At 39.2% G+C, this 17208-nt stretch overlaps 1 pseudogene; it reads left to right on the top strand.

Annotated features, from left to right (window-relative positions):
* Positions 1 to 592: 592 nt before the first annotated feature.
* On the top strand, positions 593 to 1591 carry LOC138926522 (uncharacterized; annotated as a pseudogene).
* The last annotated feature ends 15617 nt before the right edge of the window (positions 1592 to 17208 follow it).

Consider the following 17208-nt stretch of genomic DNA (forward strand, 5'->3'; position numbering starts at 1 on the left):
GATGATTCCTTTTTAATGTTACATATATTCACATGACAACAATATACCCTTATACTCTACGAGATTTTAGACACAAACTTGATATGCGTGCATATCATAGGCGTCCATGTACCAAATCGGAATGTTCTATCCCATATATTCTTAGAGAACCACGCGATCAAAATTTTAGCTTATTTGTATAATATGTTGTATATTTATGTTAATACCTGCCGGGAGGAAGCATAGAAAACTTTTGCAACAAACTTGAACTTCGTGGTCATTGTAGAAGTCTCCACGAAAAATTCAGAAGGACAGGCTGTCAAGATCAAGAATATATATATTATATATATGTCGTTGAATGGCTAGTTTGCCCATTGTACGTACATTTTCGCTAGTAGTTTAAATACGCACAGTTGCTGAGAAAAAGGGACACACTCTGCTGCTGAGCATGGTCTGATTGTAGAGCGCGGACTGAATTAAGAGAAACAGAGAGAGCAATAGAATTTACAAGAATGGTAAAATTAGAGAAAACTCTGTGTTACGCAGTTCAGTTGCGAAGCGTCTCTAGTAACGAACAGAACTTGCTGTGCAATTGTGCTTGAAAATGGAAACTATGGACGGATCTCCGACATCAGAAGTGGGATCTGCTTTGCCTACTGATCGTGCCACCGATCGGTATTTGTCAGCGTTGGAGCTGCAAAACCGCAACCCACCAACCGATGGAAAAGCGTCATATGTGACTTTGCCAAAATTCAATCCTGACAGTGCTGGAGCGGATGCTTCCTCTTGGTGTTCAACAGTTGATATTATTTTTGCAGATAACGTGCTCGAGGGTAGCAACCTGGTGATCGCCCTAAGCAAGGCACTAGAAGGCTGCGCATCACAGTGGATTTCCCAAATTTGCTTTGCCGGCATCACCTGGGCGCTTGTTGGGATACAACGCTTTGTTGGGATTGAGACTTCTGCCGCCATGCTATTAAATGTTCTGAATGGTCAACCAAAGCCGGAGGAGGGCTTCGCTGAATACGGTAGCCGTATTGTGACGCTACTTATGTCAAAATGGAAAGCAAAGGATTTGGAAGAAATAGCGGTATCTGTGACTCTGGCTCACATGGCGCAAATAGACAACAAGTTGACGCACTGTGTTTTTACAAACAACGTGAAAACTCGCAATGAGCTACAACAACAGTTACACGCACACTCTTTCAAAAAGCGCAGTATAGACGACGATTCAACAGGTTCGGAGCGCAAGAAGTTCAAGTTTCCGACACCGATGAAATGCAATTACTGTGGAAAGGCTGGCCATAAATACATCGAATGTCGTGCTCGCTTGGAGAAGGGCCAGATCAAAGGAAAAATCCACAGCGACAGCAACATGGCTGGACCGAAGGATCGGTCAAGTATTAAGTGCTTTAAGCGTGACGAAATAGAAAATTTTGCATCCGCTTGTCCAAAAGGACGAACGTATTAGAAGCGGGTAGATATCTGCAAAGTAGCTCCACCGGCTGGAATAATAAGGGCATCCGGTGAGTCTATTCCATTTTGTTTTGATTCGGGTGCTGAATGCTCCTTAATGAAGGAAAGCGTCATGGATAAATTTAAGGGTAAATAGAATCCGATAAAATAGCCTTAACAAATATCCTAAAGTTTTACTCTGATTGGTTTATCAGCGGGATTCCAAAAACTCGAGCCTCGACAGGGCAGTTAGAAATTAATTTAATAGATCTACTAAAGACAGTGCAACGACGTCCTTACAGGCTTAGCAAGGAAGTAAAAAACCATGTGCGCTGTAAAATTGATGAATTATTGAAAGCAAATTATTATTATTAATAATAATAATTATTATTCGTCCAAGTTGCTCACCTTTCGCCAGCCCTATGATGTTGGTAAAGAAGAAAAACGGCACTGATCGGCTTTGTGTGGATTAAAGGATATTGAATGAGAATACCGTTGCTGATAGGTATCCGTTGTTTCTTATCGCAGACCAGATTGCCAGGCTTCGCGTTGCCAAATATGCTATCGGTTATATCGATGATGTGTTAGTTATAGCCGAAACCAAAGAAGAGGCATTGGAACGGTTGCGTACTGTACTAGAAACATTAAGTAAGGCCGGATTTTCATTTAATGTAATTAAGTGCTCCTTTCTTAAAACTCGTATAGAGTATCTGGGGTTCGATATAAGCAACGGGGAAATTAGGCCAAACGCACGTAAGATAAAAGCATTAATTGATTTACCGCCTCCACAATCTATGTCGCAGTTACGACAATTTATTGGCTTCATATTTCAGACAGTTCGTTTCAAAATTTTCGGAGACTCTTAAGCCTTTGTATCATCTAACGTCAAAGAAAATTGCAACTTTCGCTTGGCAATCAGACCACGAGCAAATACGAATTAAAATCATATCCGTTTTGACACAGGCACCCGTTTTGATCATATTCGACCCGCAATACGCTATAGAGTTGCACACTGACGCCAGTTCAATCGGCTATGGAGCTATATTATTGCACAAAATTGACAACAAACCCCGTGTCGTTGAATATATAAATATCCAAATATCATTCTTATGAATTAGAGACGCTAGCGGTAGTTAACGGTGTCCGACATTTCCGCCATTCCTTGCAGGGACGTAAATTTGTCGTATATACAGACTGCAATTCTTTGAAGGCTAGTCGCACAAAACTCGACTTAACGCCGAGGGTACATAGGTGGTGGGCATTTTTGCAATCGTTTGACTACGACTTAGAGTACAGAAAAGGTGAACGAATGGCGCACGTAGATTGTCTATCTTGGAATCCAGTGCCTTAGAAAAATAATGCTCAAAATAAAATACCTGAGGAAAATAGTGGTCAGAATAGAATACCTGAGAAGCGAATAATTCTGACTGAGGTAACCGACAACTGGTTTATTTCGGAGCAATTACGTAAAGGTATTTTGCATAGAAAAATACAGCGAAATGGTAAAACTAAATGTCTACCGATAATTCAAAGGTCATTTAGATGGGCAGCTGTCAATGTCCACGAATCAATAATGCATTTGGGATGGGAAAAGACATTGGATAAGGTTTATAGCTATTATTGGTTTGAAAACATGTCAAAATATGTACGTCGGTTCATAGAAAACTGTATTACTTGTAAATTGTCGAAGCCACCCGTAGGTAAAGTGCAGGCAGAGTTACATTCTATTCCCAAGATAGATATACCGTGGCACACGGTACATATTGATATAACAGGAAAATTAAGTGGTAAAAACGACTTAAAAGAATATGTTATTGTTTTAATAGACGCATTTACAAAATTTGTTTATTTTTACCACACTTTGAAAATAGATACGGAAAGTTGTGTTAAGGCCGTAAGATCGGTTGTTTCTTTATTTGGCTTGCCCACCCGAATTGTAGCGGACCAAGGTCATTGTTTTGCGAGTTCAGATTTTCGTGAGTTTTGTTCTTCTCAAAAAATTAATTTAATTGCCACCGGTGCAAGTAGGGCCAACGGACAGGTCGAGCGAGTAATGAGCACACTCAAAAGTATGCTGACGGCTGTGGAAACCGGTCAGAGATCGTGGCAGGATGCGTTGGACGAGGTGCAATTGGCCATGAATTGTACGGCGAAGTAGTTTAGTAGTTTACGAGTAACTAAGTTTAGCCCATTAGAATTGTTAATATGCAAGGAAGCTAGACCTTTTGACTTACTACTGATAATGAAATTAAACAAAACTCTGTGTTACGCAGTTCAGTTGCGAAGCGTCTCTAGTAACGAACAGAACTGTTTGCAATTCACATGACTAAAATATACCATTATACTCTACGAGAATTTTGACACAAATTTTAAATGCGTGCATATAATACGAGTTAATTTTCCAAACTGGATAGTTCCATCATTGATATTTTTAGAGAACCACGCTGAAGGAGAAGGAGATGCCCCCTTCTCAATGTTACATATATTCACATGACTACAATATACCCTTACACTCTACTAGAATTTTGACACAAGCTTGATATGCGTGGTTATCATACGAGTCAATGTTCCAAATTGTATTGTTTTACTTCGTATATTTTCTACATTTTAGCCCATTTGTTTGAGAAATTTTACCAATATAACTCCAGGGGGTATACCTCCCGGGAGGGAGCGTAGCAAACTTTTGCAAAACACTTGAACTGCGTGGTCATTGTAGGAGTCTTCATGTCAAATCCAGACGGACAAACGTACATGGCTAAATTGACTCGGCTGTCAAAATCAAGAATATATACAGTTTATGGGGTCAGAGATGATTCCTTCTCAGAGATGATAAGTCCATGTTCCAAATTGGATAGTTCTATTCGTTTTATTCTAAGAGAACCACGCGATCAAATTTTAAGCTTATTTGTATGACAAGTTGTATCTATATAGGTATACCTGCCGGGAGGAAGCGTAGCAAACTTTTGCAACAAACTTGAACTGCGGGGTCATTGAAGGAGTCTCCATTAAAAATCCAGACGGACAGACGTACATGGCTATATCGACTCGGCTGTCAAGATCAAGAATATATATAGTTTAAGGTGTGGAAGATGATTTCTTCTCAATGTTACAAATATTCACATGACAACAATATACCCTTATTCTCTAAGAGAATTTTGACACAAACTTGATATGCGGGCAAGTTATGCAACCCCTAAATACAGGCCACTTATGGCTTTAATAAACAATATTTTTAGTCTCTGCATTTGTCAATTGTCCAACACATAAATCCAGGCCACTTATGGCTTTCCACTTATGAATTTTATAAACAGTAATTTCAAGCTCTGCATTTTCCTTCGGCTTTGTCTTTGGCTCTGAGGTCCGATCTCGGTTCCCCACAAACAAATCAAAATAAAAAGTAAACATCAGCTTCCCTCCGAAGCCCAATCAATTGCGCCTTTCGCGTTTCAAGTACCCACCAAATAACATCGATCAGCTTAATAAAATTTCACAATGAGATGCGACAGTTTCATCTTAAGCCTTTAATCTAAACACAACTCATGGCCGAGGTTCTTTGGATAAGATTTAGAATTAAGAAGGCAGTCCTATTTTGACCGAAACCGAGTCCTATTTTGATCACCACCAGTGCCTTAGAAAAATAATGTTCAATATAAAATACCTGAGGAAAATAGTGGTCAGAATAGAATACCTGAGAAGCGAATAATTCTGACTGAGGTAACCGACAACTGGTTTATTTCGGAGCAATTACGTAAAGGTATTTTGCATAGAAAAATACAGCGAAATGGTAAAACTAAATGTCTACCGATAATTCAAAGGTCATTTAGATGGGCAGCTGTCAATGTCCACGAATCAATAATGCATTTGGGATGGGAAAAGACATTGGATAAGGTTTATAGCTATTATTGGTTTGAAAACATGTCAAAATATGTACGTCGGTTCATAGAAAACTGTTTTACTTGTAAATTGTCGAAGCCACCCGTAGGTAAAGTGCAGGCAGAGTTACATTCTATTCCCAAGATAGATATACCGTGGCACACGGTACATATTGATATAACAGGAAAATTAAGTGGTAAAAACGACTTAAAAGAATATGTTATTGTTTTAATAGACGCATTTACAAAATTTGTTTATTTTTACCACACTTTGAAAATAGATACGGAAAGTTGTGTTAAGGCCTTAAGATCGGTTGTTTCTTTATTTGGCTTGCCCACCCGAATTATAGCGGACCAAGGTCATTGTTTTGCGAGTTCAGATTTTCGTGAGTTTTGTTCTTCTCAAAAAATTAATTTAATTGCCACCGGTGCAAGTAGGGCCAACGGACAGGTCGAGCGAGTAATGAGCACACTCAAAAGTATGCTGACGGCTGTGGAAACCGGTCAGAGATCGTGGCAGGATGCGTTGGACGAGGTGCAATTGGCCATGAATTGTACGGCGAAGTAGTTTAGTAGTTTACGAGTAACTAAGTTTAGCCCATTAGAATTGTTAATATGCAAGGAAGCTAGACCTTTTGACTTACTACTGATAATGAAATTTAACAAAACTCTGTGTTACGCAGTTCAGTTGCGAAGCGTCTCTAGTAACGAACAGAACTGTTTGCAATTCACATGACTAAAATATACCATTATACTCTACGAGAATTTTGACACAAATTTTAAATGCGTGCATATAATACGAGTTAATTTTCCAAACTGGATAGTTCCATCATTGATATTTTTAGAGAACCACGCTGAAGGAGAAGGAGATGCCTCCTTCTCAATGTTACATATATTCACATGACTACAATATACCCTTACACTCTACTAGAATTTTGACACAAGCTTGATATGCGTGGTTATCATACGAGTCAATGTTCCAAATTGTATTGTTTTACTTCGTATATTTTCTACATTTTAGCCCATTTGTTTGAGAAATTGTACCAATATAACTCCAGGGGGTATACCTCCCGGGAGGGAGCGTAGCAAACTTTTGCAAAACACTTGAACTGCGTGGTCATTGTAGGAGTCTTCATGTCAAATCCAGACGGACAAACGTACATGGCTAAATTGACTCGGCTGTCAAAATCAAGAATATATACAGTTTATGGGGTCAGAGATGATTCCTTCTCAGAGATGATAAGTCCATGTTCCAAATTGGATAGTTCTATTCGCTTTATTCTAAGAGAACCACGCGATCAAATTTTAAGCTTATTTGTATGACAAGTTGTATCTATATAGGTATACCTGCCGGGAGGAAGCGTAGCAAACTTTTGCAACAAACTTGAACTGCGGGGTCATTGAAGGAGTCTCCATTAAAAATCCAGACGGACAGACGTACATGGCTATATCGACTCGGCTGTCAAGATCAAGAATATATATAGTTTAAGGTGTGGAAGATGATTTCTTCTCAATGTTACAAATATTCACATGACAACAATATACCCTTATTCTCTAAGAGAATTTTGACACAAACTTGATATGCGGGCAAGTTATGCAACCCCTAAATACAGGCCACTTATGGCTTTAATAAACAATATTTTTAGTCTCTGCATTTGTCAATTGTCCAACACATAAATCCAGGCCACTTATGGCTTTCCACTTATGAATTTTATAAACAGTAATTTCAAGCTCTGCATTTTCCTTCGGCTTTGTCTTTGGCTCTGAGGTCCGATCTCGGTTCCCCACAAACAAATCAAAATAAAAAGTAAACATCAGCTTCCCTCCGAAGCCCAATCAATTGCGCCTTTCGCGTTTCAAGTACTCACCAAATAACATCGATCAGCTTAATAAAATTTCACAATGAGATGCGACAGTTTCATCTTAAGCCTTTAATCTAAACACAACTCATGGCCGAGGTTCTTTGGATAAGATTTAGAATTAAGAAGGCAGTCCTATTTTGACCGAAACCGCGAACGGTTGACGAAAAATATTTAAGAAAATCGAAAGTGTCTTGTAATAGTTTAGTTTAATAAATAAAGGTTTAACAGCAAGTAGTATAATTTAAAATAAAAATAATATTTTTGTAATGCTCCATCTAACAACAACTTTAACTGGCGCCCAACTCGTGGGGCCGCGTCACATAAAGTTCCAAAAAAATCGTTTAATAAACAAGAAAGGAAAGCTAACTTCGGGCGGAGCCGAAGTTTATATACCCTTGCAGTTAAAACCGGATATATATCGCAAACATCGGATATAGTTGGCCGATCCTTATGATTACATCATAATAAAACCAATAAACTAAAATAAAAAATCTAAAAAAAGTCCCAAGCTTCTATCTTCAAAAATACGAAAGTTGATATTTCTACCAAATACCATTTCCGATCGTTCAGTTATATGGCAGCTATAAGATTTAGTCGGCCGATCCTAATGAAATTTATTAGGTTGGATCAGCTGGCCAAAAAGTTCCAGCTTTCTATCTTCAAAAACACAAAAGATGGGTCATTTTCGATCGTTCAGTTTAATGGCAGCTATAGGATATAGTCGGCCGATCCATATGAAATTTAACACGTCGTATTATTTTGCCAAAAATAGCGCTCAATTTGAACTCTCTAACTCAAAAAACACCGAAGTTATACCATTTCCGATTAATCAGTTATATGGCAGCTATAGCATATAGTCGGCCGATCCGGGCCGTTCCGACTTATATACTGCGTGCAAAGGAAAGAAGAGACTAGTTTGCGTAGAAACAGACAGACGGACAGACAGACAGACGGACATGCTCATATCAACTCAGGATGTGATTCTGTTCAAGAATATATATACTTTATAGGGTCGGAGATGTCCCCTTCACTGCGTTGCACACTTTTGACCAAAATTATAATACCCTCTGCAAGAGTATAAAAATAAGTTAAACATAAACGGAACTCGCGCGGTCAATAACTCAACATTTTTAGTGGAAAAATTAAAACATCCATCAAACGACACTACCAAGTGACAGTGATCGTTAACAACAATTACAATAACAATAATATTACAATAATAAAAATTTCAAGATTATAAATTAAGATCAGGGAATTTAAGAAAAATAATAAAAGATAAGAATAATAAAAGTAAGATTCGCGATTTAAAAAATAATATAAAGAATAAATCTGGAAGATTTGATAAATAGCTTTGGTGAATTAAATTTAAAAATGACAACCGAAGGTTCATCACCAAATTTTTCTGCAGGCAGTGTAGCCACAGCCGGCGTCTTAACAGGCACAGTTTTAAACTCATGGCACAGTTTTAAACTTGAAAGCAATCTTATCCCGATTGGACTTTATATATAGTGATAAACGACCAATACATATTCTCGAGTCAGAACTAAGTATTCTCAGGCAAGGACGAATGACAATTACTGAGTACTATAACGAAGTCACTAAAAAACAAGAAAGGAAAGCTAACTTCGGGCGGAGCCGAAGTGAATATACCCTTGCAGTTAAAACCGGATATATATCGCAAACATCGGATATAGTTGGCCGCTCCTTATGGGAATATGAATATATAATCCAATTTATTACAATACAAAATCTAAAAAAAGTCGCAAACTTCTATCTTCAAACATACCAAAGTTGGTATTTTTACCAAGTACCATTTCCGATCGTTCAGTTATATGGCAGCTATTAGATATAGTCCTCCGATCGTTATGAAATTTGGTAGGTCGGATAAACTGACCAAAAATATAATCTGTACCAAGTTCCAGCTTTCTATCTTCAAAAACACGAAAGTTGGGTCATTTCCGATTGTTCAGTTATATGGCAGCTATAGGATATAGTCGGCCGATCCTAACGAAATTTGGCATGTATTATTTTGCCAAAAATAGCTCTCATGTGAAATTTAAACTCTCTAACTCTAAAAACACCAAAGTTATACCATTTCCGATCAATCAGTTATATGGCAGCTATAGGATATAGTCGGCCGATCCGGGCCTTTCCGACTTATATACTGCGTGCAAAGGAAAGAAGGGTGTGTGCAAAGTTTCAAGACGATAGCTTTAAAACTGAGAGACTAGTTCGCGTAGAAACAGACAGACAGACGGACAGACAGACGGACAGACGGACATGCTCATATCAACTCAGGAGGTGATCCTGATCAAGAATATATATACTTTATAGGGTCGGAGATGTCTCCTTCACTGCGTTGCACACTTTTGACCAAAATTATAATACCCTCTGCAAGGGTATAATGACCTAACTAATAAACAAAACCATAATGACATACGGAAAGGACAGTGTAATTACCAAAGAAACGAAAAAATCAATAAGGAGCAATGCTCTACGAGTATTTATATCCGGACTTAATGGATCTATTTCAAAAACTCTTTTCTCATTAAATCCACCAGACTTGCCCAATGCTTTGGCTAAGGTCCAAAAATTAGAATCAAACAACTTCTGTGCTCAATTCGCAAATAGGTTTAATGGATTTAAAAATGAAAGTAAATATCGGGAAAACAACTTACGATTTGATCAAATACGACAAAATAAAACCATTAAAATGGGAAATAATTTTAATCATAACCAAAATTATAATTTGTCACAAAAGATAAATTTTTGGCAAAATAATAATCAAAATAACAATCAAAAGCAACAAGCTATCGAACCAATGGATGTTGATCCACCGATTCAATTCCAGAATAAACCTAATAACAATCGGCAGCCGAATCATTATTGGCAGGCAAATAATAGCCAAGGAAGAAATAATAAATGGCAGGCAAACGATAATCAAGGAAGATATAATAATAATTATTATCAAAATAAAAATCGTTTAAACTTCTATAGCACAAATCGAAAAAAAATAGAGAGCAAACTCAAGCTCAAAAAAAGGAATCAGATGGAACAGAAAGTCAGCTAGCTAATAAAGTAACCAGATTAATTAATATCATTGAATACCATTTTTTTGGAAGATCACCAGACCCCTACAGAGGAATGCCTTATTTAAATAGGATAGATCGAAAAACCAAGAAGCAGTTAAAAATTTTAATAGATACAGGAGCCACAGCTTGTTATATAAAAACACATATATAAAACATATATAAAAAATTTTTGAAAATAAAAACGAGCTACCAATATACAAAAAGGTTACTACAGTTCATGGCTATTCAATTGTTAAGTATTACCATATTATAAATATATTTGAAACAAGACAATTATTTTATGAAATCGAAGGTTTAAAATCTGATATTCTAATTGGATTCAACTTATTAAGAAAATAATTGGAGCTATAATAAATATAGTTAAGGGAATCTTGGGAAACAGGAGAAGTTAAAATAGTATGATAATGAGGAAAAATATAAAATATGTTTAATTGAAGAAAATAATATTCTTTCGTTAAATAAATGTATTATAAAACAAATATTTTGATGATAAAGTAGCAAAAACACAGATTCATTATTTGTTGAAAATAGTGAGAAAAGCTTGGGAATTATATGTCAAAAAAAATAAAAATATCTTGGGAACTGAAAATCCTGAGAACGCCAATCAAAATATCCATCAATAAAAATACAAATATCTCGGGAATTAAAAATCCGGAGAATGCCGGCGTAGAAATATCCGTCAATAAAAATGCAAATTTCTTGGGAATTAAGAATCCTGAGAGTGCCGGCAAAGTAAATACCGTCAAAAATTAAAGAAATAATATAGGTACCGACCAATTAGGCGGACTGAGGGAAAAGATAGTTTTAGAACAGACATAAAGGGGGAAATAAAACTTATTCACGATAGGCCAATTGATGAGAAATGTAATGCGTAGTTGATTTTCCCAAAATAGTTTATTTAAGTGGACTGTATAGAAGCTGCGTGTTCTCGGATTCACTGCTAAAGAATAACTGACTTAAATACTTAATGCGACGCAGCGCCATAATGCGTATAAAGAAAGGAAAGAAAAAACTAATACATAAGAAATGACGACGCGTCGATCTGCATTGCCATGGTAACTTGGTATACATGTGTTAAGTAGAAGATGCATGTTGCTCAGCTTTTCAGCAACATGAATATAAGTCACCTTGAATATTGGCAACGTCGCCAGAATAGATTCCGTTTCACAACATCCCGGCCCGCCCTGAAACATCGTTTCTAAACAAGGTAGTATAGCAATCTTGGTTATGGATCGAGTTGCTTCTCCTGTAGCAGTTTTCAATTTGACAGCCCGAACCATACCGTCAGCTCCAGGGTACCTTGCGATAACCCTTGCCAGTGGCCAGGAAGCTGGTAGAGTATTCGAATCTTTGATGAGGACGACGGTATCCAATACCACATTCGGCTGCGGTGTTTTCCATTTGGGACGTTGTTGTAGTGAGGTATTCCTGGTGCCAGCGCTTCCAGAATCCTTGGTAGAGTGCTTGAACGCCTTGCCATTAGTCGAGTCGATTTTCAGGGATGTGGCTCAGGTCCCCTTCAGGAATGGTTGTAAATGATCTGCCTATCAACAGGTGTGCTGGAGATAGATATGTGACATCGGTGTCCGGTGTATAGTACAATGGTCTCAAGTTTACCACTGCACTGATTTGAGCTAGTCAGGTGTGCATCTGCTCGAACGTCAGGATAGTGTTGCCAATGACGCTCTGTGCCAATGAATCAGGTCTCTGTGCTTTTTAGATGCCAGAAGTTGTTGCATCTCATCCAGTGCTCGCTTTGCTCCGACAAAGTTCCTGCCGTTGTCTCTGTAGATCTGAGCGCATTTTCCTCGTAGTGACATGAATCTTCTGAGGGCTGCTAGAAATGCCTCTGTGCTAAGGTCAGTAGCGAGTTCCAGATGAAGTGCCAAAGTGACGAGGCACACAAAAAGGCATATGTATCCCTTTGACTTCTTAGCGTTGCGACCCTTTCGATCCTTAAGAATTATTGGTCCAGCGTAATCACATCCAGAGTTAACAAAAGGAAGCGATTGTGTGATTCGGATACCTGGAAAATCGGCCATGAGTTGGTGCGTAGTATGATGCCTTTGACGAAAGCATCTGATACTGTTGTGAGTGACCTTCCTTATCAGATTTCGTGCACCAATAATCCAATAACGTTGACGAGTTATGACAAATAGTGCCGATGTACCTGGGTGCAAGTTCACCCAGTGCTCGTGTTCCAGAAGCGGCTTCGTAATGCGGGTAGCCTTCGGCAGCAGTATCGGGTGTTTGACTTCTTCCGGTAGTTTAGATTGTCTCAAGCGCCCGCCAACTCGTAGTAGGTCATCCGAACCAATTAACGGTGCAAGCTTTGATAACTACGACCTGTTTCGCAGTGGTGGATTCGTCTGGAGAAGCATGCGGTCTTCTCTAAAGCACGCCTGTGCGTTTCTCAGGCACACTAGTCGTGCTGCCTTGATTTCCTCAACCCAATGTGGTTGATTCCGCTTGGTTTCGGTATGTACCAGCTTCTGCCAGGATAAGATGCGTTTAACTAGGTCTTCAAACGCTGATAATGAATTGTCCATCTTCTCACGAGTGAAAATGGCTGTGGTCCTAAATTCGTCTTGCACATGATGGTCTGAAAAATTGAAACAAGTTTCAGAGTTTTGTACCTTTGCCGTGTACTCGTCATCGTTGAGCAGCCATGGTGGCCCGTTCCACCACAGGTGAAATTCTAGTAGTTGGGAAGTCGTCATTCCCCTTGATGCGCAGTCGGCGGGGTTCTTCTTTGAGCTTACGTGATGCCAGGTATGTCGTGGCAACGTTTCCAGAGTTTCCGAAGTGCGATTTGCGATGAAGGTTTTTATCTTCGATGGTGGATATAATAGCCAGGATTAAACAATAGTTGAATCGCACCATGCAATAATCTGAATTTCCTTGTGTCGTAGTCCTTCCTTGAGTGATCGTACCAGGCGACTTAACAGCAGTGCTCCACACAGCTCTATTCGAGTTAAAGATTTTTGTTTCGAATATGTTCATTCCTTGTCTCGACACCTGCATTAAACAGCAGCAGCATATGCCTTGGTCGATGCATCGGAGAAGGCGTGTAGTTCAATCGAGTCCTCCTTGCTAAGGACAAATCGTGGTATTTGCAACTTTCGTAGCGTGTCGAGATCTGCTCTGCACTTAAGCCAAGGTTCGGCAATGTTTGGTGGAACCTCCGAATCCCAATCGAGATCAAATAACCATAGCCTTTGGAACATAATTTTGAAGCTGTTCCATAAGTTACAGTGCGTAGCTGGTAGTACTTCAAAGGCACAGTTGGATGTTCTCTGCATAGGATTCTTTGGTAGTTTTGGTGATCGGTGCTTACCCAAACTTGGCGACACATTTTGACAATGTCTGCGGAGAATACATATTTCTCGTAGATCCGGATTGCGCTAAAGCCGTTTTTCTACAGCTATGAAGCGAGATTGTGCTCCTTGGAGTGTATCTGCAAATTTCGGATTTGCCGTCTTGAATGGTAGCTCGACGATATACTTTCCATCGTTGTCCCTTTTGTGCGTCACGAGGAAATGTTTCTCGACCTTGTCTTCGTGTGGATCTTCTATCTCCCAAAATCGTTGTAGTGTACTGTCAATGTTGCATGTGGAGAATAGTGTTGTAGTTGTTGGAGACGGATTAACTCCAACCGATGTGATGACCCATCCAAATATAGAGGATATGGCAATAAGATTGCCCATGTTGTCGTGCATCTTTTTGCCCGTTAACGTGGTCCAAACGTAGCCGCTCCCCAATAGAATGTCTATCGGAGCCACCGAAGCGACGTCGGTATCCGCTATCAGGAATCCATCGAACACCTTGAGTGATGATGAATCGATGTTGTTTCTCTGCAAAGACGATGTGATCTTACTGAGAACGTGTGCAGTAATCTTTAGTAAGCTGTCTGTGAATCGTGATTTGAGATTCAGCTGTGTGATTCCTCTGGTTGCCTCGATGGAAGAAATTCGCGATACCAGTATCCGAGATGATGAACGTGCATGTCCAAGTGCGTTAATGCAACGTTCCGAAATGTATGACAACTCAGAACCCCTGTCCAATAGTAGCCGGCAGCTTGTATATGTTCCATTTGCGTTCTGAACAAATACCAATACAGTCGGTAGCGTGCTTTGGCGAAGCCCATGTTTGTGTGTGATTTCGGCAAGGCCTTGTGCGTATGCAGCCGATTGTAAGCCATGTGCTCGTGCTATGTGACTCACTGTCACCGATGTAGTTTGAGATGCGTTCTGACTACGCTGATCCTCCCTTCCAGTTGGTACGGTCTGTACCGTAGCCTGCGAAATTTTTGTAGTTGCTGCAAAGCCTTGCGCGAATGCAGCTTGTTGTACATGTAGTGGTGTATGATGTCGTCCGTGGCATGTTCTACAGTTGAATTTGGATTCACACTGCCTTGTAAAATGTCCCGATCTCAAACAGTTGAAACATACAGATTTTTCCTTTGCCATTGATCGCCGTTACTGAACACTCAGCGCCAGGAAGTCCGCAGAGCCTGCTAGGTGGTGCTCGTTCATAATGGCTCTGACGTAAGTGCCCCTCTCGACAGCCAACATGGCATGCATAGGTCTTTTTGCCTTTTCATTCTGCTTAGTTTTGCCATCCCAATTGCTTTGGTGCAAATTCCTCACAGCAAGTACCCAGGAACTTAAACAAATCGTTAGTTGTTGGTGACTTCAGATCGCGGCTGTCCTCGATCCATTTACGGCGTGTTTCGGCATCCATTTTTTGCAAAATCAAAAAGATGATCCAGCAATACCGTGTGCTTTCTCCAATCGCGTCCAACGCTCGAACTATCTCGTTTGCTCCATCAGTTACTTTACTGATGGACCGATACATCAATCTTTGTGGTCTCCGGTAGCTTCGTGAATTTCTCCAATAGGGAATATACAATGTGGCGTGGTCTGACGTATCTCTCATTTAAACGCAAAACCGCTGTTTCGTATGCGCTTTCTGTAATTGGTAAATGCGCAATAAGGCTTACCGCCTCATCGGTCAACAGTGACTTAAAATAATAAAACTTCTGCGTATTTGATAGATGTCGTTTCTTATGAATGGTACTGTCATATATGTCTCGAAATGCTGGTCATTCCTTGTAGTCTCCAGCAAAACGTTTAATCTGAATTTTCGGTAATTCATTGTGCATTGGTTGTGCGTCCATGACGCCATTGTTTGAAATAGGTGTACTTGCTGCGTCGGAAACAGACATACGATCCAGCATCGGTTGTTGTTGTTGTAGCAACTGGAGAAGTGCGCCTCCATTGCCCATTGAATCATTGCATCGACTTGTTGATTGTGTTTGTGGCTCCAGTGAGCGCTTTGCTGAGACAAGGAACTCCCTTGCGCTCAGGTACCTTCCTTCGTATTCTGCGTTGTCGGCGGCTGGATCTACATACCCATCGACCTGATCATGAACTGATAATGCATCTCTAAGCTTTTCGAATTCGCTCCATGCAAAATCTAATCGTTCCCGCAAAACTTCGATTCCATCCTTTGATTGTGTTGCAGGTAAACGCTCAGCTAAGGACACGATCCTCATGATCGCACCCTTGAGTCTGCGACGGCCCGCAACCAGTAGTTTGTATTCCTTCATTTAAGGCAATACCTAGCGAATTATTCTTCCACTCAATCCGGGTCTGAAGGACCAAACTTTTCTATGATGAGCAATGTAATGCGTAGTGGTTTTTCCCAAAATAGTTTATTTAAGTGGACTGTATAAAGAAAGAAACTGCTAATAAATAACTGACTTAAATACTAAAAGCGACGCAGCGCCATGCGTATAAAGAAAAGAAAGAAAAAACTAATACATAAGAAATGACGACGCATCGATCTGCATTGCCATGGTAACTTGGTATACATGTGTTAAGTAGAAGATGCATATGGCTCAGCTTTTCAGCAACATGAATATAAGTCATCTTGGATATTGGCAACGTCGCCAGAATAGATTCCGTTTCTTAACACCAATATACGGGAAACAATATCCGTATGCTCCATCTGCCACCGACTTCGTGAATAGCGAAATCAAAAGAATGTTATCAGAAAAAAGAATAAAGCCTAGCAGAAGCCATTAAAATTCACCACTTCTGATGACTTCAATCTTTTACCATATTTCACTTCTGGTAGTCCCAAAGAAAGATACCTGACAGGTACCCAATGCAAGATCCATCAGTAATTTTATTAAATTTTGGAAAAGCAAGATATCTTTCAACAATAGATTTAGAGTCAGGATTTCATCAGATATCAATAAAAGAATCTGATGTCGAAAAAACAGCCTTTTCAATAAATAATGTAAAATACGGAAATTTAATTTTTAAGAATGCCATTCGGCCATTAACAAATGCACCAAGAATTTTTCATAGTGCAATGGACGATATTCTAAGAGAACAAATAGGGAAATCATGTCATGTCTATATGGACGACATTATAATATTCTAAAGCTCAATTGAACAACACTATACAGATCTAACCAAAATTATAAATATATTATTGAGGAAAAACATGAAAATCTCTTTAGAAAAATCTAATTTTTAAAACGCGAAACCCGTTTTCTAGGATACGTCGTATCCTATAACGTCATCAAGACAGACCCAGAGAAAATTGGAACTATTATTAAATATCCGGGAATATAGAATATTCTGGAACTAAGAAATTTCCTAGGTCTTACGGGCTATTATAGAAAATTTTTTTCAAACTACGCCTACATAGCCTTCCTAATGGCAAAATTTCAAAAAGAATGTCAACAAAAATGTTAATTCAGCTGGATGAACCAGCAATTAAAGCTTTTAACGAGCTGAAAGAAAATCTCATTGCTCAAGTAGAGCCTAGTTCAACCGGACCATAAAAAAAAATTAACCTTGACCACCGACGCTTCAGACATCGCAATTGGTGCAATTTTATCTCAAACAGGAAAACCAATTACTTTTACTTCAA

The sequence above is a fragment of the Drosophila bipectinata genome, chromosome XL (genome assembly GCF_030179905.1).
Source record: "Drosophila bipectinata strain 14024-0381.07 chromosome XL, DbipHiC1v2, whole genome shotgun sequence".
Classification (NCBI taxonomy): Eukaryota; Metazoa; Arthropoda; class Insecta; order Diptera; family Drosophilidae; genus Drosophila; species Drosophila bipectinata.